Source organism: Macaca nemestrina, chromosome 17 (assembly GCF_043159975.1).
Source record: "Macaca nemestrina isolate mMacNem1 chromosome 17, mMacNem.hap1, whole genome shotgun sequence".
NCBI lineage: Eukaryota > Metazoa > Chordata > Mammalia > Primates > Cercopithecidae > Macaca > Macaca nemestrina.
Window position 1 is genome coordinate 11,200,384 of NC_092141.1, and position 25,116 is coordinate 11,225,499.

At 44.0% G+C, this 25,116-nt stretch overlaps 1 long non-coding RNA gene across 5 annotated transcripts in view; it reads left to right on the forward strand.

The window, feature by feature from the left end:
• LOC105473565 (uncharacterized) overlaps positions 1-25,116 on the forward strand; it is a 316,160-nt gene that overhangs the window by 263,352 nt on the left and 27,692 nt on the right. For 4 of the 5 annotated variants that reach the window (XR_011615375.1, XR_011615374.1, XR_011615372.1 and 1 more), the window contains 2 exons: positions 6,882-9,337; positions 13,511-13,637. This is a non-coding gene — a long non-coding RNA (uncharacterized lncRNA). The remainder of the gene's footprint in view (positions 1-6,881; positions 9,338-13,510; positions 13,638-25,116) is intronic. The other variant, XR_011615373.1, reaches the window with a different exon arrangement.

Here is a 25,116-nt window from a genome sequence, read left to right on the forward strand (position 1 = left end):
TGCTTTCTCTTAATTCTCCTACATTGCCCTTCCCTCACTACATGCAATTGACCCACGTTCATTGAGCACCTCACATGTGCCAGGAATTGTGCTAGAAGTGGGCGGACAAGAGGAGTGGATTCAGAAATATAAAAACAGTGACCTCTTTTAAGCTGCTTACAGATCAGAAATACCCCCTCACGGTTTTTTTGGGGGGGGGGAGTGGGGAAGATAAGCTTCTAGAAACGGGTCCTTTTAAGTTCCCTCCAGTTTTCCCTTACTGGAGCTCTTTTTGTTTAAAATCTTAGGGCAGCTTCTTACCGATGTGCTCAGTCAGTGGGCAATACTGAAATCTACATCATATATTGGACTCTGCTAGGATTAGTGAGAGAAAAGAAGCATATTCTGCAGGGCCTTTACCCCTGAGGACCTTACAAGCAAATGAGGAGATACTTACATACATGATGTAGGGAATAGAATCGTGATGGGACAGGTTGATGGGCTCACTTCTTAGACACTATTTGTAGGACAAACACAAGTGCCATGGGGGTGACTGGGGGTCAGGGTAAGCTTCATGGGGGAAGGAGGCTCGGCCTGGACCTAGGGAGTAGGGGGAATGCATCCCAAGAGAGGAATATACAGGAAACTTAGCCAGATGTGCAGATGGCTCACCCTCCTGCTTCTTGCCCCGAAGCTGCCACTGTCACAGGTCTCTGGGCTATGGAAACATCCCACATCAGAGGACAGAAATGCAACAGAGTTCTGATTATTCTCTTTTCCACACAGTTTTAGTCCAATGACCTTGGGTGAATCATTTGACCATTTGGGGCTTCAAATTGTGACAAAGAAATACTTACCCTATTTCTGATTACAGGGATCTGAACGGATCAAATCTTGTTCCATCCTGCTGTCAGATCCAGGACTTACATGAGACATGGATTGGGTGGGGGGTGGTTCTGATTTACCTGGAGGAGAGTAGAATCCTCACAAAGACCAGCAGAATCCCTTGGTCCTTCTTCCTGGCCAACAGTCCCATCTATTTTCTCTTTTCTCCCATAGCTCCTGTCTTAGAGCTGCTGGGGCACTTGGAGAGACTCCCAGGTTCATTCTTTCAGGTGGTTAGTAGGTAGACCCTGCCTGGCTCATGATCCCCCCAGGCCAGCCCCTATGTCAGTGTGCAGGAAGCAATGCCCTTTACAGCTTGTGTAGGGACAGGCTGCCCAGCAGACACACTGGGCAGGGGCTGACTTGGGATGGGCTGCTCCCGGTCCCTTGCCTGCCTTCCTCAGCCCTCTGCCCCAGCACTCCTCCTCTAATGCTGCCCCCACAGCTTGTTCATGCCTGCAAACACTTCTAGGCTCATTGACTGTCCCCATAATGAACAGTGACAGCTCATCACATTACCAGCTTGCTTCTCTGGCAGGGAGGTTAAGGGCTGGAAAGATGCATTAGCATCTGCCTGGAAGGGCACCAGGCAGTCCCGCTTTCCCTCCTCCCAGGGTCATGCTCTTCTTCCCAGGCTCCTGCTTGCAGTTCTCAGCTCTATGTCTCCTTCCATTGGTGTGTCATGAGTAGTTGTGAAGAGGGTTCCAGTAATTTGTTGCTCAATAGTAGTGACACGAGGACAGGATGTACCTTATTCACTTTTGAAAATTTGGAACAGTCACCTTCACTCACTAGAATTCCAAGGTGCTTTCTTGAGTAGGAGAGAAAAGGTAGGTTCACCAGGAGTCGGGAGAGCACGCTTTGGGTTTGTCCCTGGGAACATGGGTGTGAATGAATGTCATCCATGAGATTGGTTGCTGTTAGAGGAGGATTGGGAACAAGCCTGCTGTCAGTCCATGGCCTCCTGACTGTTGGTTGGGATAGGCAGATGAAGGTGGATTGTCGCGGATAGATATTTCCAGGGTATCTTCCAAAACAGCATGTCTTAAATATGAATGACATATAAATCACCTGAGGATCTTGTTAAAATGCCAACTGAGGCGGGACACGGTGGCTCACACCTGTAATCTCAGCACTTTGGGAGGCCGAGCGGGCGGATCACCCGAGGTCAGGAGTTTGAGACCGGCCTGGCCAACATGTGAAACCCCATCTCTACTGAAAATACAAAAATTAGCTGGGTGTGGTGGTGGGCGTCTGTAATCCCAGCTACTCGGGAGGCTGAGGCAGGAGAATTCCTTGAACCTGGGAGGCAGAGGTTGCAGTGAGCCGAAACCACGCCATTGACCTCCAGCCTGGGTGACAGAGCGAGACCCCATCTCAAAAAAAAAAAAAAAAAAAAAAGCCAACTTATTCAGTAGATCTGGGGCGAGGCTAGTTGGGGACTTCTAGGTCCTGGTGTAAAAAATGGGAAATTTGTTGAGGTTTCTAAAATGAAACCATTCTCGACTTCTTTAAATAAAGCTCTGATGGTTGAATGCTTTCTAAATAGTCTCTCTTTTCCTATGGCTACTAAACGGAGGCTCACAAGGAGCAAGGCCAGGGCAGACCCCAGTAACCACGCAGGAGGTTGACTACACGTGCGTAGGTTCATATGCTATTTTGGAATGCTTGGCCTACTCCTGAAAGATCATTACATAACACTTCTCCAGTTAATTGCAATCACAGAGGAATCAAAATCTAAAGCTGAAGAAGACTTTAGAAAATCTCTACCATTCTGTTATTTTAGCAATGCTGAAACCAGGTCCAAATGCTTAAATTACTGGTTTGGTAATTTAAGGACCTGACCCATCAATATAGGACCTGACCCATCAATATTAATTGATCCAATTAATAAAATGTCCGGTATCATATCTTATAATGTCCATCAGAACAAGGACCTTTTTTGTGATTGTTTATTGAGATTTTCTACATGAGTTGCAACCCTATGTCTACAGAGGCTGAGGACCTAATGTAGCCAAGGGGAGAGGGCTGGGGGTGGGCCTTGGGGAGATAAGTGACACTTGATTTTTCCAGAGAAACCAGAAATCTAGAGTTTTAGGTGAAATCTCATTTAAAAACATTGGCAGCTAATTCACATTTAAAACACAATACCACATCGCCAAACAAAACATGTTGTCCAGACAACTTGTTTTTAGCCTCTGATCTTCATGGATGTCAGTGATCTTAGTTCACTTAGTGTCTGTTTGGATGTCATGATGCAGTGCCAAGGCTTAGGAAATACTTTCCCTGTTAGCCTAATCAGAAAGAGAGTTTCTTATTTAAGAAGGGAAGCTTAGGCCGGGCACGGTGGCTCAGGCCTGTAATCCCAGCACTTTGGGAGGGTGAAGCGGGAGCATCACAAGGTCGGGAGTTCGAGACTATCCTGGTCAACATGGCAAAACCCCGTCTCTTCTAAAAACACAAAAATTAGCCAGGCATGGTGGCGGATGCTTGTAGTCCCAGCTACTTAGGAGGCTGAGGCAGGAGAATCGCTTGAACCTGGGAAGTGGAGGTTGCAGTGAACCAAGATCGCACCACTGCACTCCAGCCTGGGCGATAAGAGCAAGACTCTGTCTCAAAAAAGAAAAAAAAAAAAAAAAAAAAAAGGGAAGTTTGCTAACAGTCAGGATGTAGGAGATGAATTGGACTACAGAATTCTCTCTCCACGGAGCCAGAACAAGTGATGTTTGAAAGATTTAACTCAGCTTGGAACATGCTTGGAAGTTGCTTCAGTATGGGGATCTTTGTTACTCCAAGCCAAGAATCTGGGGATTTTTCTGAGCTTAACTGCTCACTTAATGAGAAATCCGTAAAAGGCTTCCAGCAATTATCTACACATGGGGTTAGAAATTCCAAGCGTGTTGCGACCTCAGGACAGTTGGAACAGGTATAAAGTGTAGGCACCTGTTTATCTAATAGAAGTATTTCATAAATGTTTCACTGAAGTACAACATACTTCAGAAAAGTACATAGGAGGATACCATACAATGAATTTTCACAAACTTAATATATTTGTGTATCCAGTACTCAAGTAAAAAACAATATGACTAGAACTCTAGAAACCCCTCATGCCTCCTTTCCTAGTCACTAACCTCTCTATTTCCGTGCCACGAGGGGAACCACTATTCCAACTTCTAATAGTGTAGATTCTCTCTCTCTCTCTCTCTCTTTCTCTCTCTCTCTCTCTCTCTCTGTGTGTGTGTGTGTGTGTGTGTGTGTAGGGGTGTAGTGTGTGCCTTATTTTGCTCAACATTCTTTGTAAGATTAATTCATCCATATTGTGTGTAGTTGCGTTGCTGTCATGTATCATTGCTCTGTAGTATTCCATTCTGTATATATACTACTATTTATCCATTCTTCTGTTGATGCGTATTTGGGTACTTTCCATTTGGGATGCTGCTATGAGACTTCCAGTACATTTCTTTGGTGAACACATGCACACATTTCTTTGAGACAAATGCCTAGGAATGGAATACTATAGAGCAATGATAGTATTGCATACCCGATTGCTGGGCCATCGGGTATGCCTACGTTAAGCTCTAGTGAATGCGGCCAAATAGCTTTCCAAAGTGATTGCAACAATTTACATTCCTGACACCAGTGTATGGGCGCTCTGGTGCTGCACATTCTCATAAACACTTATTAAAAAACAAAAGTTTAGATTTTTGTTTGGTGGTGGTGCAGTGTATCAGATCACTGATTTAATTAGCATCTTCCTGAAGACTGATAAAGTTGGAGCCTTTTAAAAAATATATTTAATGGCCATTTGGATAACCTCACCTGTGACCAGACTGTTCAAATATTTTGACCATTAAAACATGTGGCTTGTCTTTTCATGCTCTAACTGGTGTCTTTGGATAAGTAGAGGTTCTTAACTTTAGTGTTGACCAATTTAGCAACTTTTCTTGTCTTTATGCTTAGCCCTTTTGTGTCCCATTTAAAAAAATCTTTGTCTACCCCACGGTCATGAAGATGTTTTCCTTGAAAAGTTTTACCTTTCACATTTTGAATACAAATCTGAGGAAGCATCTTTGCATCTTCTAGTGATGTTTTTTCCCCAGGCTTAGTGAATCTACGGCAGGGCTAAGGGGTAATAAATCCATAATGGTAGGAGCAAGGAACCCAAATCAGACTGCCAGGCTCTTCCAGTTATCAGTTGTTTGACGTTAGGCAATTGTTTAAGCTCACTGTGCTTCAGTTTCTCAGGGGTAATAATCCTACCTTCTTCATAGTTTTCTTGTCAGGATCAGTTATGTCAATACTAGGCTGAGAACGGTACCTGGCATGAAATAAACATCACTAAGGGTTAGTTATTATTATTGAGCTTATTTTAACAAGCTAAGGGCAAGAAGAAGTGGGAAGAGGAGAGAAAGAAGGAGAGGGAAATCAGTGTCTTGCAAATGTTGGAGAGAATGGCAGAAAGGGGTAGAAAGTCACTTATCTCTACCCAATACTCTTAAATTAGGCGATGGGTCATAAACTGTCAGAGTACAAAAGCCAGAAGGTTCCAATAAATATAGACACATATTGGGAATACATAAATAAGGAAGGCTGGATGATCAACAAACATCCTGGTCAAATTTATCCTTTTCCCTGGAGTTGGAGAGAATGGGCCACAGTCTTACTAATTATTTTAAACCCATAGATAGGTGATAATTTATTAAGCCAGTTAATATGAAGAGAAGCTGTAGTTGGGGAAAAGTCGGCTGTGCTGACAATCCAGCAATTGAGTTTTCCATCCCCACTTCCTAGAGTCAGATGCTCCCCTGGGCAAAATTGCCCTCCAGGCGATTTTGGTAGACATTCAAATTCTGGACCAGTGATCCACAAACTTTGACTGTGGATCAGAATCACCTGGAGGGCTACCCCCTCTTTCTAATTCAATAGACCCGAGGTTGGAACTGAGAAATCTCAAGTCTGACAAGTTTCCAGGTGATGTGGAGGCTGCTCATCCAGGGACCATGATTTGAAAACCACAGACATAAACTAAGAGTTGGCAAACTACATCCCGTGGGCCCATCTGGCCTGCTGCCTGTTTATATGTGGTCCACAAACTGAAAATGGTTTTCACATCTTTAAATGTTTGGAGAAAAAAAAGAGTATTTTGTGACACATCCAAATTATGTGAAATTCAAATTTCAGTATCCATAAACAAAGCTTTATTGGAACACAGCCACGTGCATTCATTTATGTGTTGTCTGTGGCTGCTTTTGTGCCACAATTGCAGAGTCGAGTAGTTGTGAGAGAGACCGTGGGGCCCACACAGAATATTTACTTTTGTCTCTATATCTTTTTCACATTAGCGATGCCAATCAACCTGACACCATAAACCTCCCTGAGAAGTCCTTGCCTACGACTGCTTGTTGAGGCAAATGGCTGCAGAAGGTTACTGACAGGTGTCCTTGTTCTATGCCACGTGTGTCTAATTTGACTTGTACTAGACACATGATCGAAGATCTGATCAGTGACGTGTGTCTCTCCTCACATCTAATCAGGTTCACCTTTATGAGGATCTTAACTCGCTATGTGGGTAGGAAATTATTCATTGCTGCAGCGGGTATAAGCTAAAAAAAATCCTGAGCCCCCCCACAACCGACTGGACAGATCCTCTCTTGGCCAAGGAGACCCCACAGTAAACTTAAGAACTGGGTTCCCAGCCATGATGGAAAGGGAGGCAAAACACATCTCCTTATACCCCACCCTTTTGTGGTTTAGACACAATAACTCATCAGCATTAATGTTAAAATAGGGATCATCAGACTGACAATAGAATATCAAATTATAAACAGTACCTAAGGCCATACCATGGAAGGGTTAAGTCATGCAGGCTACACCTAAATAATAAACTACGTTCTAACTGCCACAAGAGTTTTATTTTTCTCTAGCAGCTGAACAAGCACTGGCTTCAAGTTAAACAATATGAAAACAATGACAATTCATCCAGCCCACAGACACTGACTGATCCCCTGTTCCACCAGCCATGACTACAGCTTCGGTTGGACAAGAGACTGATTTCAGGAACTTTCTCCAGATAAGAAGACCACCACCAACCATGGACTGGTTCTGGCCAGTTTACAGAGGCTGTGCAGTTGAGTGCCTTCATGTCCTGAAAAGACTTTATGACATATTATGCCTAATTGTCATATATTGAAATATTAAGTCTCCACCCTAAGGTGAACATGGGTCTTATGTTACATGCATGCTTGTTCAATATGCATGTGTGGGGACCACCTTTATGAATATGTATGTTCAGGCAACCCAGTCAGCATAAAGCTCCTGCCCTAACCCCTACTCCTTTGAAATGCTTGTCTCTGGTCTTGGCTGGTGGCTGTATTTCCCAGCCTACCGGATGGCCACCTTGCAGGATGTAATCCCTCACAAGAAATAGTCTCCCCTCTCTTTTCCAAATCTATACATTTTTTTTTTAGGTTAACAGGTGCCAAAGGAAAATAAAAAATGCAGAGAGAGGGGACAATGCACATCTATCACGAGGCAGAAGCAGCCACCGGGATGCTGACATTGTGAGGGTGAAGGGCAATCAGCTGTCCTGAGGCAGAGGAGAGCAGAGTTGAGAGTCAAGCACTAGGGTGGAGATCAGAAAACACTCCATAGAAGGGGCTGCAGGAAGACCTGGTCCCCAAGCTGCTTTGTGCCCTGAAGCACATGTGTGCCTCCTGAGCCAGAGAGTCCCAAGTCCTGCAGGATTCCCGACCCTGTGGGAGTCCCACTGGTAGACAGGGATAGTGACCGTTCTTTGGCAGCAAGAGTAGGACGTCTCTCAGTGCACGGATGCTCTGGTCTTACCAGCGTGGGAGGCTCCCACACACACCACGCACATGTGGCTCAGCTCGGGCTGGTCCCCACACCCCTATGCACCTGAATCTTACTCTTCAAGACATCCCACTTGGGAACCTTCCCAGATCTTCCTGGGTTCTCTTGTTCTTCCTGACCAGTAATGCATCTTCCCTCCAACCTACCCTGTGACCAGTGGCTCTCTACTTTTCACTGACTTTTTTTTGTTTTGTTTTTTTTTAAAGTCCCCCATTACAGGTTTGAAATGTGACTTGAAGAATGAGGCTTTTGTTTTGTTTTGTTTTGTTTTGTTTTGTTTTTGTCCCTGTCAATCCCAGCAGAGGCCTTGCACGTGGTCAGAGCTTGAGATCACAGACGGTCAGGTCATCCTGCTCTGACAAGACCACCCCACCCCTACCCACTATGGCCATTTTACAGAGCAGAAGACTGAGGCCCAGAGGAGTGATGAGATTTGACGTTAGTCTGCCGAGTCTCATCTTGTCTGGGACAGGAAGAGCCGATGTCCCTGGTGGGTTCCCGTTTAAAGCCCCAGTCTCCTTCACACTTGTAAATCCCTTCTCCACACTTTGGTTGAGGGAACCTGAGTTAATTTCAAGGGCTTTCAATGACCATTTGCAATTAACTGCATGGGAAATATCTTCAGTCAATTAGCTTTGGCACTTTTCCAGGGCTGTCAACAACTGCTCTGGAGAAATCAGACTTAATTATCTTGTTGTCTTTTCTTCTTTGTTTTTTAATGTTAATCTCATTTGTGAGGGTTTCTGTAAACAACTAGGTAAGCAGAGACTTAATTTGAATGAAGACAATTTGGACAAAGTAACCATATTTTACCAACAACTGGAAGGCTTTAAAAACCTAAGTTGAGTCTGTCCTATAGTTTATGGGATCTCCATGTCCTCCTAAAATCACTAGAATCCTGCTCGTAGGGAACAGAAATTTAGCCCTGTAGGGATGCTCACTTTTTCTCTTGACTTGTTTTTTGAGCAGCAAAGAGCACAGAAGAAGAACTCAGGAGGGGACAGCCAGCGTTTTGTTTGGGTTCACCCTCTTCAGATCCAATAATAAACTTACTGAATTAAACTAAACAGCCCTTTAATAGCAGTAACTGATGGCTGCTTAGGGAGGAAGCAAGATGCAGCACAGCATTTAAAAACAAGACACAAGGAAGATTAGCAGGGGTTTGCAGTGAGCGGCTGTCTCTTCTGCCTGCTTACCCATGCATTCTGCCTCCAGGAACAGCATCCTCATTTTCGTTAGCAACCAGTCCCCTGCCAGGACTAGGAAAATCCTTGGCGTTTGAGGAAGGATGAGCCCCCAGCACCCAGTTCTAGTTATGGGTAGTTGGTCAATTCCACTGCATTGTCTGGCCACAGTTGTTGGCTTGGGATGGAAAAATGACCCAGGCTGGGCCAGTGAGGGTCAATCATGGGACGTTTTCTGAGCTGCCATTTTTCTGTGGTTGGTGCTGGGTTGTAAACATGAGTATCGGGTCCTGTTACCAGCTATGTTGCCACTTCATGAGAAGAGTCAGCTTCATGAGAATGAAGGAAAAACAAAGGAAAGCAGAGGAGAGAGGGAGAAAGAGAGTTTCCTGATGCCAACAGTTGATATCTGAATCAAGGTACATCTTTGACTATTAGTTTATTTGGCTAATAATTCACTTTTTTCCTTCTTAATGCAATTTGTGTCACAACTCAAAGAGTCCTTACAAATAGAATGTTTGACAAAATATTATCAAGGTAAAAAAAATGATAACTTAATGACCAGGTATGGTGGCCAGTGCCTGGAATCCCTGGACTTTGGGAGGCCAAGGCAGGAGGATTGCTTGAGCCCGGAAATCAGGAGTTCAGGGCTTCAGTGAGCTAGGATGACATCACTGCACTCCAGCCTGGGCAACAGAGTGAGACCCCCTCTCTCTTTAAAAAAAAAAAAATGACTTACTATTTATTGTCAACCATATGCAAGTAGTAAAACCTGACTTTTAATTGAAGCTCCCTGCAGAGCCTGAATGATAAATCAAGGTAGGATGAATCTTACAAAAGGAATAATCAACATTTTACTTCTATTCCTCCATGGCCCTGGGGCACCTGTAGCCTTCAGAATCCTCAAGAAGTTGAGTGATGACCTCTCAGTGGCTTCCCTCTCAGGCACTTCTCTGATGACAGGTCCGGAGATGGCTCAGCTGTGTCTTGGCTGTCTGGAGTCTGTAACCATTGCCATTCCCATCTGGCATGCAGTGCCAGGTGTGCTGGGCCAGGATTCCTGATAACTGGCTGTGTGATCTTAGGAATGACACACTGCTACCCCTTTTCTCAGATGACCCACAGCAAGGTGGCCAGGCTAGCTTTGGCATGGTTTCCAGGGGTCCAATCTGTGATACCAGCTTCTTCCTGTATGAGGCCCCTCAAGACCCCCGTTGAGTCCTTGTGTCACTCTTGCCCAATGGCAGCTCCCCTCCAGGGGAACTCACATCCCTGACCCACGCGAGATCGCAAACAGCCCTCCCTACTGAAGCCTGGGTTCTCCAGAGCTCCTGGTTTTCCCTCTCAAAGCCAGCATGACATCAGCACGCCACACTCCACTGTACTTTTGTTTCCCTCACTCCTTGACATTGGCTCAGAAAGAAGGGAGAATTCCATACAGAGCTTTTGCTAGAATTATGCTTTTGGTCCCCAGGAGGTTCTTGAGGGATCTGAGAGAGTTGGGAACACGGACGGCAATCAGAATTGACACATGCTTCCGGGTCCTTGCAAAGTGTACTGGGGAGGGACAGATCGGAGGCTTTGTACCTGTTGCCACTGACATTCATCATACAACTGAAAAGTGAGCAAGACAAGAAACCCTCAGTGTAAATTTGAAGAGAAACAACAGAAGAGCTGGACACAGGACTCATCCCTGTGGGCCGAGGCAGCCTGGCCTTTAATCGGGGGAGAACTGAACTTTAAGGCTTCACATGTGTCCTGCAGGAAGGAGGAGGATGATGTACCCTTAGTGGGCTGGGTTCAGGGGCATCTGTCAACCCCACTTTATGCACTGAAGCTGGCCATACGGCCACATGCCCAGCTCTGAGCGTGTCCCGAGTCCTGTCTAGCACACTAGAGAATCAATAAACATTGAAATGTCATGCTTCTAGGAGCCATCCATCATGGTAAATGTTGTTGCTCAATAAATGTCCACAGAAGGTAACAAACTGTGTCTTGCAGAGGACCTTTTGGCCACCACGTGCTCTCTTTATCCTCCCACTGGAATCATCACGGGGCTCTCCTGGGTTCAAATTTAATAGTAAGGGATGAAAGCCTGCTTCTGAGCCTGAAGCAAAGTGTATTGTTGTTTTTTGTTTTGTTTTTGTTTGTTTTCCCTGAAGGGCTGGGCATGCCTGATCTGTCATCCTAACCCCAGAAACGTTGTAGTTATCATTGGTGCTGTTTTCCAAACATTTGCAGTTCTCTCCACATCTGGTGCAGGGTGGCTGCACCCTGGCTCCTGGCTATACTTCCTGGCTCCCCTGTGATCGAATGCATCCAAATGATTAGTTTTGACCAATGTGCTGTGAACATAAGTAACACAGTTTGCTTTTCAGATTGGAGCATTTAATTGTTGATCTGAGACCCTCTTGACGTATCTTCCCTTTTGATATGGTGACCCAGAAGGTTAAATATGGTGGCTCCTGAGTGATTCCAATGAACCGAGCCTTCTACCATCTTCAGTGGACACATAGCATGTGCAGGAAATCCACTTTTATTGTTGAACTTATTGACATTTGGAGAGTCATTTGTTAATGCAGCATAGACCTAACGTATTCTGACTGATGCAGGCTCCAGACTAACAAGATATTTAAAATAAAGGCAAAAATATCAACTGACCCTCTCACCTGCCCTAAGCATCTAAAATAACCCTATAAACCGTGCCGCAGAATTAAAAGTTGCCCTTCTGGTTAAGCATGGCTGCTTCTGCAACACTGGAGAGATTTCCGGTTATATCTCCAGAAGAGTCCTAGCACACAGAAAAATGAGGCATCTTCCTGGGCCCACTGATGTTCTTTTCCCAAGCAGAGCAGACCTAAGGAAACTTCTGGTCTCAGGGAAGAGAGCACAGAGTAAGTTGTAAATGTTGTCTCAGGACTTAAGTGGAGGTGTGACTGCTGTTTCATTTGCCCATCCTGGAAACTTGTCTAGAAAAGCTGTCAGGCTTGGGAAAGTGACATATGGTGGAACTTTGCCTCTAGCGTTGGCCTCGAGAGTTTGAATGAGGACATGAGGTTACCTCATGTTCCAGCAGGAAGCAACTTTAGTCTCTGAGTCCCAGCCTCTGCTGAAGTTGGGAGGCTGAGCCCACAGGAGCTGCAGTAGGGAAGTACGTGTGTGTTCTAGGGATGCAGGAGGGGACAGAGAAAGCAGGGCATCACCCTATGTATGGGTGAGAGAGGCTGCCCGGGCACTGCTTCCAAAACACAAGCAGAGGAAAAGTGCCAACATGGCAGAGGCTGGGCCTTCTCTCCTTGTCCCAACCTAACTCCTGACAGGGCATGTCCTAGGGGCCACTTGTTGGGGTCAAAGAGAGACTCCTTCTCTCTCCCAGCAGGAAGAGGTATCAGGACTGGTGTTTCTGATGTAGCTCTGTGTTCAGACTGCTCTACAGATGCACAGGATGGACAAGGGGGGAGTGGATCACTGACTTCTGCATTGCAGAATCCCAGGCCTCAAAGAGCCCCTCTTCAAAGCACCTTCACCACTGCCATTGAGCTCTCAAGCTTCACTTCCAGAAGGCTGCTGGCTGTGCATTTCAGAGTTCAATGCCAAAAGTTGGAGAAGGCAAGAAGTATAGCTTTCTCCTGTCTCTAGGAGGGGATGATGTAGGTCAAGGGTAGAAACCATTTTTCTGGCAGGAGCTTTTATTGCTTTTAATATTGGGGAGAGGGGCATAGTGTCATCTGCTGGTTGTTCAAGAACAGCGAATCCCTTTGTAGGTGTTTTCTGGGTCGCAGCCCCGCCTCCACCCGTCTGCATCTGCTCACTTGCATGGTTCACAATCAATACTGACAAAGCGGTGGCTTCTTGGATAAGTGAGATAGCATGGAAAAAATATTCCTACTTTAAGTCAGATTAGCTCTGAGCATCCCAGAGGGCCAGGGGTTCTCCGGGGGTACATCTCTGTCTCTTCCTTGTCACACTTCCCCCTGGCCTTAACATCAGCAAGTCATCACTGGCCGCCTCACTTACCTGGAGTTCTGGGTTTGCTCCCAGCTCTGGACTCCGGGCCACCTGGAATTCTGAGCATGTTCCACAAAGTCAAGCCTTACATCCTAGCAGTGACGCTTTATATTCCTTTCACAACAATACCTTTCATTCTAGAACTCATTCTACTTTCACAGCTATTACTGCATTCACTTCTCACAGGCCTTTCAAAAATTGAAAAATGAATTTCCATAGTGTAAGTATAGTATCTGCAGTTCCTTTATTACCACCAGGAAAACCAAAACCACTTACAGAAACATACAGTTAAGGACAGCATGGCTTTTTGTAAAATCAAAAATTACATATTTTTATTATTTTCCATCTCTTCTTTCTCCCTCTGCGTTTCCATAATGCACTTTACCCTTTCAGGAGGCCTTTCTTCTGATTGTGTTATATACATTCTCACTTTAGGATTTCTGCAATCTCAGGAAGTATTTAAGCCCAATATCCTTATTCTTTGTTCTTGTCTTACTCTCTTTTCTTTCAACAAAGCACTGTAAATCCTTAACTTTATTTTTGGAAATTGCAATTGCTTTTTTTTTTTTTTTTTTTCTTCCCAGTCTTCTCCCCCCTGGAAAACTAAAAATAAAATTCTAAGCCCCCAACTGATGGGACAAATTCCCTCTTGGCCAAGCGGATCCCAGGGAAACCTTAAAAACTGAGTTCCTGGCCATGAAAAGACAGGAGGTAAGACACACCTCGTTATATATCTTCTCTTTTGCAGTTTAGACATAACAAATGACCAGCACTAATGTTAAACTAGAGCTCACGGGACTGACAGAATGGACTCTTTGTGGCAATAAGATACCAAACTACAAACAAGACCTAAGGCCATGCCAGGCAAGAGTTAAGTCATGTACCTTACACTCAAAGAATAAACTGTGTTCTAACTTCCCAGGGGATTTTCTTTTTCTCTAGCAGTTAAACAAGCACTGGCCTCAAGGTAAGTAATATTAAAATAATGACAATGCATCCAGCTCACAGATGCTGACTATATGACCCCCTGTTCCGCCAGCCATGACTAAAGCTTTGATTGGACAAGAGACTAATTTCAGTAACTTTCTCTAGCTACAAAGACCACCGACCATGGACTGGGCTCTGGCTAGTTTACAAAGGCTGCACATTGGAGTGCCTTTGTGTCCCGGAAAGACCTTTTGACAGACAGGGCCTAATTGTAATTCACTGAAATGTTAAATCTCTACTCCAAGGTGGCCATGGCTTGTATGTAACATGCAATTTTGTTCAACATACATACATCAGGACCCCTTCATGAACATAGCTCCTCCTATATCCTGTTCAATGTGTACGTTTGGCCAACCTGTTCAGCTTAAAATTCCTGTTAAACCCTTCCCCTCCCTCCATCGAAATTTGCCTGCTTCTGGGCTTTGATTGGAGACTATGCTTCCCAGCCTGTCAAAATGGTCATCTCGCAGGCTATAACCTTTTATAAGAAGTAAAGCTCTCCTTGCCAAATTTGTGAACCCTCACGATTTTTCAGTTAACACCCCTAATCTTCTCAACTTGCTCCAAAATTTACGTAACATTTTCAGATAGCCAGTGTTTTCCTTTGTATGCTTTTTAAGTTCTACAGGTGTTTTCTTCCTTAATTAACCTCCTTAAAATTAGGCACTCATTCATTCAGTTGCTTATTCACTTATTCATATAACCATTCAAAAAATGTTTATTGAACACCTATTATGTGCTAGACACTGTTCTGGGTACTGGAGAACTGGAGACAGCAGTGAATGAGATAGGCATAGTCCCTGCTCATGTGATCTTATATTTTTATAGAGGAGACTAACAAAGATTTAAGTAATTAAGAATAATTACCTCAGAAAGTGATACATGCTCTGAAGAACAATAAAACAAAGTAGGTTGATAAATGGTGATGGGGGCCAAGTGTTTTTAAAAAGGGTTAAGGAGACCTCTTTGAGGAAGTGGTGCTGAAAAGAGACCTGAATGATGCAACGAAGGCAGCCATGACCTACAGGAGGAGGAGACACCCTGCGGGAAAGCCCAAAGGCAGGAAGGCACTTGGGATGTTCGAAGAACAGCGAGGAGGCCAGTGTGGCTGAGCTTGATGAGTGAGGGGAGAGGGGCAGGAGTGGGGCCAGAGAGGTGGGTGGGGGGCCTTCTAGGTCATAAGCAGACTTTGGAGTTGGTCTAAGTGGGATGAAATGCACTGTAGAATGCCAAGTAGGTGGTGACATCATCTAGTTCTTGATTTAGAAAGATAACTCTGGCCAGGTGTGGTGGCTCACACCTGTAATCCCAGCACTATGGGAGGCCGAGGCGGGCAGATCATGAGGTCAAGAGATTGAGACCATTCTGGCTAACATGGTGAAATCTCGTCTCTACTAAAAATACAAAAATTAGCTGGGCATGGTGCTGTGTGCCTGTAGTCCCAGCTATTCGGGAGGGTGAGGCAGGAGAATTGCTTGAACCCGGGAGGCAGAGGTTGCAGTGAGCCAAGATCGTGCCACTGCACTCCAACCTGGCGACAGAGTGAGACTTCATTAAAAAAAAGAAAAAAAAAAAAGATAACTCTGACTTCTGGGGGAAGAATTGAGAGCATGTGGCAATGGAAAAAGAGAGTTAATTTAGTAGGCCCATTGCAGAAGTCCAAGAAAGATAGTAGTCCATTGGATAGGATGGAACCCTGGAGAGCAGGGGAAGCAATGAATTCAAGATGTACCATGAGGGTAGAGCTGACAGTAATTGCTCACGGGCTGCACTTAGGGGACGAGGAAAGAGAGGTCCATGGACCACCCCTATGTTTCTGGCCTCAGTAAAACTGGATGAACAACTTCTATCAAGGAGGTGGGAAAATAAGTGGAGAAACAATGTGTGGCAAAGAATGAAGGGTTCAGGTTAAAACATATTAGGCTTAATAGATAAACGGAGATATGGGAGAAAGCAACTGGATAATTAATGGAGCTGAAGATACGGACTTGGGGTAGAAAAAAATGTTTAAAGTCATAGGACCAGGTGAGATCACCAGGAAGTGAATGAGGAGGGGGAAAAAAGCAGTACAAGGACTTATTAGCCACAGGGAACTTCAAATTTTAAAGGTTAAGAAGGAAGGTGGAAATCAGCAAAGAAGATTTAAAAGCAGCAGCCTGTCATATAGGAGGAAAATCAGTAGAGTAATGGCTCCTGGAAGCCAAAAGAGGAAAATACTTCAAGGAGGGCATAATAAATGATGTCAACCCTTGTGCACCTTACAGCAAAACTATAAGGCACAAAACAGGGTCTTTGTTTTGTAGCTATGGAAATTAGTACTTAAAGAAATGAGGTGGTCTGCCCAGAGGGATGCAAACTGTTGGAAACAGAGCCAAGCATAGAACTACATACCAGGGTGCCCTTTCCCTTAACTCATGCCACAGATCTCCTTGTCTGCATTCCCAAGAGGGGAGAGGCCTGAGAGGGTCAGCAACAGCACCAGTAGGGAGCAGAGCCAGTGCAATTCTGCTCTTTCTGGTGGCTTGACTGAGGAGGACCTTAACACCCTTCACAGAGAGACAGAGTTGGTTGTTAAACTTCTATTTTCCTGATGTGCATCTTTCAGAAGGTAGAGGATGATGCAGCCAAGGGCTAGAGGCTTTACCATGTAAGCAACTATTTGTACCTTTCCAGAGGGTGCAGTCCTGGTCTTGTAAACCATCACAGCCTGGACTAAGTGATGGATGAGCAAAATAATGGTCTCTCTTTGATTAGCTAGAAGTTCTGAGGCTCCAAGAAAATCCCTCGGAAAACGTATTACCAGTTCTTATTTTTAATGAATGACTGACATTGGGAGATGTAGCTTTGTGGGTATCTATTTCCAAGATAGGATGCACAGAGAAGGGCAGAATTGTTCCTCAGGAGGTTTCCGTCTCTTAATCTGACTATAGCTGACTCTCCTGTAAATAGTGTCATAGGAGAGGTAAATCATCTGTGATGAGGTTCATACCAGCCTTGCCTCTGAACTGCACTACCATCCACCCGGTGGTGCTAGCCAGAAAACCAGGAAAACTCTTTCCCACTCACTTCCCACGTTGGACTTAGCACCAAGTCTTCGCAGTTTTACCTCCCAAGTATCTCTCAAACTTAATCATGTCTTTCCATCTCCACTGCTACTGCTAGGATCCAAGCCACCATTAGCCTTGGCTGGACTCCACCGATAGAGACTCCTAATTGGTTTCCCCACCTCTACTCTGAACCCTCCAATGTACTTTCCATGCTGCAGAACAATATTTTCACCTTCTGCGTAGAACCCTTCAAAGTTTCCCATTGATCTTATGATAAAGACCGAACTCCACAGCGTGACCCCCGCTCACACCTTCCTTCTAATCTCAACTGAAACATCATTCTATCATGAAAGCCTTCTCGGACCACCCTGTGGATCATGGATTCCTTTGTTATCTGCTCTCTCAAAGCCACATTCCTTCACCTCACAGCATTTACCTTAGTTTGGAATGATGAGCTTCATACTGCGATGGTTTCTTCCTTACCACTGGACAGGAAGTCCCATAACCTGTCTGTTTTTTCATTCCACTGTGTCCCCAGCTGCATCATCACAGCTGCCACATAAAAGAATGAAGGACAGCATGAAGGAGGTTGAGTAGAGCCAAGATGAGTTCATTCAAAGAAGAAACAAGGGGGGATCCATTGCCCTTGGAGAACTGGGTGCAATAGCCTGACAGCAGTGAGTTTTGCTCCCTTCCCAAAGTACTTCTGCAGGTCATAGCCTAGGCTCCTCTCAAAGTCCAATAACTTCATCTGCAGATGCTACCCCTGTTTCCTCTATCCGCTGCCCCTGAACGTCATTAATTTCAGCCCCTCTTTTGATCTCCACAAGAAATACACTCCCACAACCATGTTGTATATTTCCTTAAAATGTGGCACTCACGGGGAGGAGTCACCTCGAAGACAGCCGTCCTATCTTCACTTTTCCCCATCTCTACTCTTCCTTCTATTCCTTCCTGGATTGCCTCTCCATTCTCCCCACCTCTAGAGCACTCCAAATTCTCCCTTTGTAATACATAGCACCTTCCTTGTTCCTCTGCAATCTTGATGCCACTCAATGCTCAAATTGGAGGAAGATCTCAGATTCTCTCCCCAAGGTTGCACACAGAAACCCATGAAGAACCTGAGAACAAAAGCCCTTGCCCTTAGTATGATATAAGCTCCTTAAAGAACATTGAGCATTATAAAGGGTTAAAGAATCTGCCCACTGCCCAGTCATGAGGACAAGCTACAACATAGAGATGGTAGAATCTAGGATGCTCTAATGAAAACAACACTAGAGCTAGTTCTTAGCCTTTTCTCGGACATCACTCTGGTGTGACCTTAATGAAGACAAGGACCCTTGTTAAAAACCATCCGGGAGTTTAGAAAACTGTGGTATCTCAGGTCTTCCTCATCATTGGAGATTCTGGTTTAAGTGTTTGAATGGGACCCAACAGGGGTATTGTAAGACTACCCAGATGATTCTAATGTACAACCAGCTCTGACGATTTCTGATGGAACATCTCTTTCCTTTTATAGGTGAGGAAATTGAGGCTCAGAGAGCAAGTAGCTTAACAGACATCCTGTTGGCCATAATTCTATTTTTAAATGGTTTAAAAGCTCAGTTTGTCCTTTTGAATCTCAGCATCCTCATTCTTGGATTCTTTATTTATATCCCAAATGGCTGGACACCTTTGAATTTCTTCTTTCAGAGAGGATAGATGGTGTTATACTTTCTACCTTCTGGCCTATAAGCATTTTTTCCATTGCATTCTTACCAGATGGCCACTTGGGTGGTATAAATGCAGCACCCTGAACTGTAGTGTGAATTAGCTGGGGAACTTGTTAAGTGCAGACTAATTGAGAAGATCTGGGTGCAGGCTGAGATGCTACATTCGCATTTCTGACATGCTCCCAGTTGATGCTGATACTGCTGATCAGTGGACCACAGTTTGAGTAGCCAGAGTGAAGTGGAGTGTTACAGTTTCTGTTTTCCCGCCAGACTTGCTGCCTCATTTTGTCGAGTGCTTTTACAAAAATTTATCTTGTTATTTTTTCTTGAGAACCCCGTCCTTAACCACAGGGATTGCTAGCATGTTATTGGAGAAGTTCTATTTTCCCTGAGGTTATACTAAGAAGTGTGTTAGTAGGAGCAGTCAGGAGACATCATGCCTGTTATATTGGGAGACTCTGTCTGCTGCAGCCAAGCAGAGCCAAAGTGAGAGGTGGACGGAAAGGTCTCATGGTGGATGTCATCATTTGAGCCTCTGAATTTAACTGTACCTAAAGATTCATCCCAGACTTTTCCAGTTACCTGAGTTGATAAATTCACGCCACTTTTTCCTCCTTAGGCTGATCTAAGTGTGTTACAAACCTAATGGGCTAAGTTGAGGTGGTTTCCAAGGTGGTGAGAATGTCCCCAATGCTGGCTGAGGATTTGGAAATGTTTATTAGGCAATAGTGAAGCAACTGGTTAAGCTGTTACCTGTAGAGCTGAAGCTCTTTCCATCTTATGACTTTGTCCGCTGTGCATATTGAAACTGCAGCTTTAGAAAGATGTCAGAATGTTAGTAAGCAACAAGATCTTCAAACAAACAAACAAACAACAACAACAACAAAAAACACCAGAAAAGAAAGATGTCACAATGCTGAAGTAGGTGGCCTTTTTCTTTCTTTTCTTGGTACACTAATAAATATTCTGAATAAATTACCAAATTTTAGTTTCAGCTACCTGTCTGAAGGCAGAAAAAGAATATCATGTAACTGTGGTGTGCTGCAAATCAGCTGTCTAAGACAGTAGCCAGTCATATCATCACACAGCCTAACAAATTCTTTGCATGAAATTCAAGTTAATGCAAGGAAGGAGAGGGAGAATGAGAAATTGCATTACTTATCTGTCATTGCATAGCAAATTACCCTGAAATGTAGTGGCTTAAGACAACAAACATTGATTCCTGTCCAGTGTCTGTGGGATAGGAATTCCAGCAAAGCATAGGTAAGTGACCCCGGCTCACAGTTCCCTCTCACAAAGCTACACTCAAGGTGTTGGCTGGAGCTGTGTTCTCATCTGAAGACTCTGCTTGGGGTAGAGGGAATATTTGCTTCTAAGCTGTCTCATGTGACTGGCAGACTGGATTCCTTGCTACATGGGCCTCTTGACTTGGTTGTCCCATAACATGATAGCTGGCTTCTCCAGGGTGAAAGATCGAGGAGAGAGCAAAAGAAGAGGTGCCCAAGACAGAAGCCACAGTCTTTTTATAACCCAACGTCTTGGAAACCTGTCAATAAGTCCAGGTCATGCTCAACAGGCTGGTGAGAATATTAGGAGGTGGTGCTCACTGGAGGTAATCTTAGAAGCAGCCTACCACAGAAACTTATTGAGAAATAAGATTACAACTCTTGAAGGTATACCAAGTCCCTCCTAAATAACTTTTGCTGTCTATTCTTTTTTTTTTTTTTTTAAAGTAGACATGGAGTCTTGCTCTGTCACCCAGGCTGGAGTGCAGTGGTGTGATCACAGCTCACTGCAGTCTCTACCTCCAGGGCTCAATTGATTGTCCTACCTCAGCCTTCCAAGTAGCTGGGACTACAGGTTTACGCTACCATGCTCAGAGAAATTTGTATTTTTTTTTTTTTTATAGAGACGGTGTTCTGTTATGTTGCCCAGGCTGGTCTTGAATTCCTAGGCTTAAGTGATCTGCCCACTGGCCTCCCAAAATTCTGGGACTTCAGGCATGAGAAACCACATCAGTCCTGTCTGTTTTTTTATCAGAGCCCAAACCTTCCCCCCACATGGGGACAAAGAGGACAGTAAATCTGCCTGAGCACTTGGTGATGGTCACAGGCAGCAGCCGCAAGTGAAGCTATAAGGTTTGGTTCCAGGCCTCGATGGGAGGAGGACTCTGGCCTGTTGCTAAAAGCCAGAAACAGCATCTCAGTAGAACTCAGATGCAGAGATCCTGGCACTCATGGAGATGAGGGATTGTTATCCAGAGTGTTCAGCACTCAAATTGATCAACCATTAATTAAGTTTAAGGGGACTGTACAAGGAGAGAAATTCCAAGCCTGGCTAACAGGGCCATGGTTATTGATCTCTTCTAAGATCCCCAGGTCTGTGTCACCTGGCCTAGAGAAATGCATTGTTAAGCAGGTGTTGTCATCTTTTCTTCTTTGCACCCCTCTCAGGAATGGGTCATGATAGCCAAGAGAGCAGAAAACAGGCAGCCCAATGGACTGCCCGAGGACTTCTTTCACTATCAGGCTGGAAACCCTTCTGTTTCTCCCCTGCAGGAGCAGTTATGACCCTTTGGCCACCAAAGTCAATCCCTCTCCTTCCCTTTTCTAAATCGGGGTTACTAGTATGTTAATCCTATTTTCTCACTATCACTGTAACATCGGGCTTGTCAAGTGTGGCTAAATCTATCCTTGGGTCTCAAGTTGCAACAGGTTGGGGGCCCACGCATGACCTTGAATGAGAGGGATGCTCATCTTCCAGATGGATTTGCAGGTGGATGCAGTGGCCAGATGAAATGCTGGGTTGTCTTCCTCTGAGGAAAAGGTATGTGAGTGTTTTGATTATACCTCATATTATAGCATCATATTGGCTGAGAACACTTCGTGGAAATGAATAAAAAGAAAAAAGGGCGCTTGAGTGTCAGATCATAAGACTGAAGAGAGTGGAATGTGGTAGCTGTGGCTGTGTTCTTTTGGCATGATTTCACATCTCCTTTTCCCCTAGTTCTTTGGGGAGCTTCTCTCGCATTCTATGGGATAGTTGGGTGATTGTCATCAGACTACTTTGTTCCTCATCCTCAGGGCTTCTGTCTCTTGCAATAGAAGCATTTTAACTAAAACAGGTATCTACGGAATATTTTGATCTCATTCTCTTTCCTTCATAAATTTTGTTGATGTCTTTTGCCATTTAACATTGTAGAGGATAATCTTGAAGTTAATCTGTTTTTATAAAATAGAAAGGTAGGGCGGGGCGCAGTGGCTCACGCTTGTAATGCCAGCACTTTAGGAGGCCGAGGCAGGCAGATCACGAGTTCAGGAGTTCAAGACCATCCTGTCCAACATGGTGAAACCCCATCTCTACAAAAAATATAAAAATTAGCTGGGCATGGTGACGTGCGCCTGTAATCCCAGCTACTACGGAGGCTGAGGCAGGAGAATTGCTTGAACAGGGACCCAGGAGGCAGAGTTTGCAGTGAGCCAAGATAGTGCCACTGCACTCAAGCCTGCAAGACAGGGTGAAACTCCATCTCAAAAAAAAAAAAAAAAAAAAAAAAAAAAAAAAAAGAAAAGAAAAGAAAAGAAAAGAAAAAAAATAGAAATATAGACAACTTGTTAAATCTATCTTCTTATACTTTATCCTCAAGTTCAAGGCATAGCTCTATCTAGTAGAAACTCTATCTAATGTTTATTGAAGCCTTTTTTTTTTCTTTTTTGTTGCCCAGGCTGAAGTGCAATGGTGCGATCTGGGCTCACTGCAACTTCAGCCTCCAAGGTTCAAGCAATTCTCCCGCCTCAGCATCCAGAGTAGTTGGGGTTACAGGAACCCACCACCATGCCCAGCTAATTTTTGTATTTTTAGTAGAGACGGGATTTCACCACGTTGGTCAGGCTGGTCTCAAACTCCTGACCTCAGGTGATCTGCCCGCCTCAGCCTCCCAAAGTGCTGGGATTATAGGCGTGAGCCACCGTGCCCAGCCATTTATCGAAGCCTTTTGATCTGCAAGTTTAGGTGTTCAGTTTTAGGATAATTTTATTTGCTTCTGCTCAATTTCTCCTTTTCTCCCCATCAAATACACTGTTAATATACATTTTGGCTCTCTCTTTTCTGTTATCTACTTGTAGCATCACCCCTTTCATGAATGTGTTTTATTTTTCTTTTTCCTCTTGATTGTGGGTGAGTTGCTGATAACATTGCTGATGTAATTTTTTTTTTTTTTTGCACTGTCGATTCTTTTCTTAACTCTTTTTATACGTTAAAAAGTCTCTTTTCACATGTTTAATATTAATGTTTTTCACTTATCTCATCTAGTTCCCTTTTTATAATTCCTTCTTAACAGCTGCCTTTTGATCTCACTGCATTGTCTTTTGTTTTAATACTGTTGACAATAAAAGACAAACGTCTAAAATTTATGTCTGCTTCCTGCAGTAAATCTCTTAAAAAAAGAATGCTCTTCTATTGCTATGGAAATAGTATACTACCCATCTGTGTTTAGGATCTCCTCATGTATCTCGTTTTATTTTGCTTCTGTTTTTTCATATCTGAACAATAAAGCTTCTATCTGCGTCTAGAATTTGTTCCCCAAAATAGATGAGTGGGTTCTTCTGAGATCATCTCACTGAGGTCTTAAGTTTGAGGGCAGTCTGAGGATGGAGAGAGATCTACACTCGTGGAACAGAAAGGCAATTTCATGAATGGGTAGTGTCTTTTCTGTGGCAAAGCCACTGAGCTGGGCATCCATCCTGGTTGTCAGATTGTCGTGTTCCTGGCCCACCATAGCTGGATGAGCCATAGTGTTCTGCGGAGTGCGTGTGTGTGTGTGTGTGTGTGTGTGTGTGTGGTGGGGGTTGGGGGAGTGTGTGCTGCAGCCTCCAGTCCGTTGTTTGCTGCAGCTGCCATGCCCTGGTCTACCAAGGTAGTTAACCGTGACATTCCCATTGCCCCATTGCACTGATAAAGAAACTCCGCATCTTCCATAACTGCCACCAACAGTCTTATACTTGACACACAGAACTTCCTAGTGTTCAAGTTTTCATTTGTGAGGTGTTAATCCACATATAACCCAGAACGGACATATAGCCCTTCATGTGTTAACTCAGTGCTCTTTCCTATGCCTGGAATATGTCAATATACATTTTTCACCCTTCCAGTTTCTACTCCTTGAATGCCTGGCTTAGTGGTTCTTTTCCATGCCAGATACTTTTGGGTTTCTCCAGCCAGAGTTATTTCTCCTATTGTACCTTATACATATCTCTATTTCAGCACTTGGTAAGTTGTGTTTTAATTGCTTATTCTTCTGTCTTCCTAGTTAGCATATGAATTCTAAGTTGTCAAGGATGTGTTTTATTCATCTCTATTTTCCCTTCTTTGTTCTTGGCATCTAACAGACTGCTCAGTAAATGTTTATAAATGAACTAATTGAGTGAGAAGACTTGAACACTTCCTTTATCTTTGGTTTGGTGGTCTGTGTGGGAGCTTAGTTTTGAGTGAATGTTGGAATTGCAATTCTCCTAAGCACATCTGTCTCTGCTGACTGTGTATCTTGTCTGTGACAGTCCTCCTGGCTTGCAAACCAGGGAACAGCCGAAAACTCCAAACACATTGTCTTCCACTCCTAACAGGTACACGATGTTTGCAACCACCGCCTCCCTTTCTCTAACTCTTCAAAAACAAGCCATGCTAACTGTTAATTGGAAGAGGCCTTTAACTCTAAAAAGAAGACAACCCACTTTTTCAAGTTCTTGTTGCTATAAATCACACTACGTCTATAGCAAGGTGCCTGTCTCTCTTTCCTGACAAAAATGTAGAATTGAATGTGCCAAGCCCTCTCTGCTAGGTATGCTTTCCTTTCAATATTTCAACCAAATGTCAGAGAGACAGGAGAATGTCTTATCTTTAAGGAAATCCTGTCTACTGATTTAGAAGGAAGATTGAGATGGAGCCTGGTGCTAATTATATTCTGTTTTTCTCTAGAATTGAGGGATATGCTTGGGAGCTGGTAAACAGTGGGGGCCAGGGTGCAGCTATATCTTTAGATGCAGAAAGTATCTTAATAAACAAGAGTTCCGTGGTTTTTTGTCCAATCTGTGGATTTTTTCTTTCTTTTTTGCAGTGTATTGAGGGATAATTGCTATGTGAAAACCTGCACATATTTATAGTATACAATTTGATATATGTATTCACCTGAAAAAATATGACCATGATCAAAATTGTGTACATGCATATGTATAAATCTTGTGGATTTATGTGACATCAGGATCAAAGGTTCTACATCCGCAAGGGCTTATAAATTTTGTCAATTTTTACCCTGTTGCAGACATTGATTTTCTTTTTTTTTTTTTTTTGTCACCTGACCTTTAAGCTTTTCTCAGGTTTTCTTTTCTTTTCTCTTTTTTCTTTTCTTTTTTTTTTTTTGAGATGAATTCTCACTCTGTCGCCAGGCTG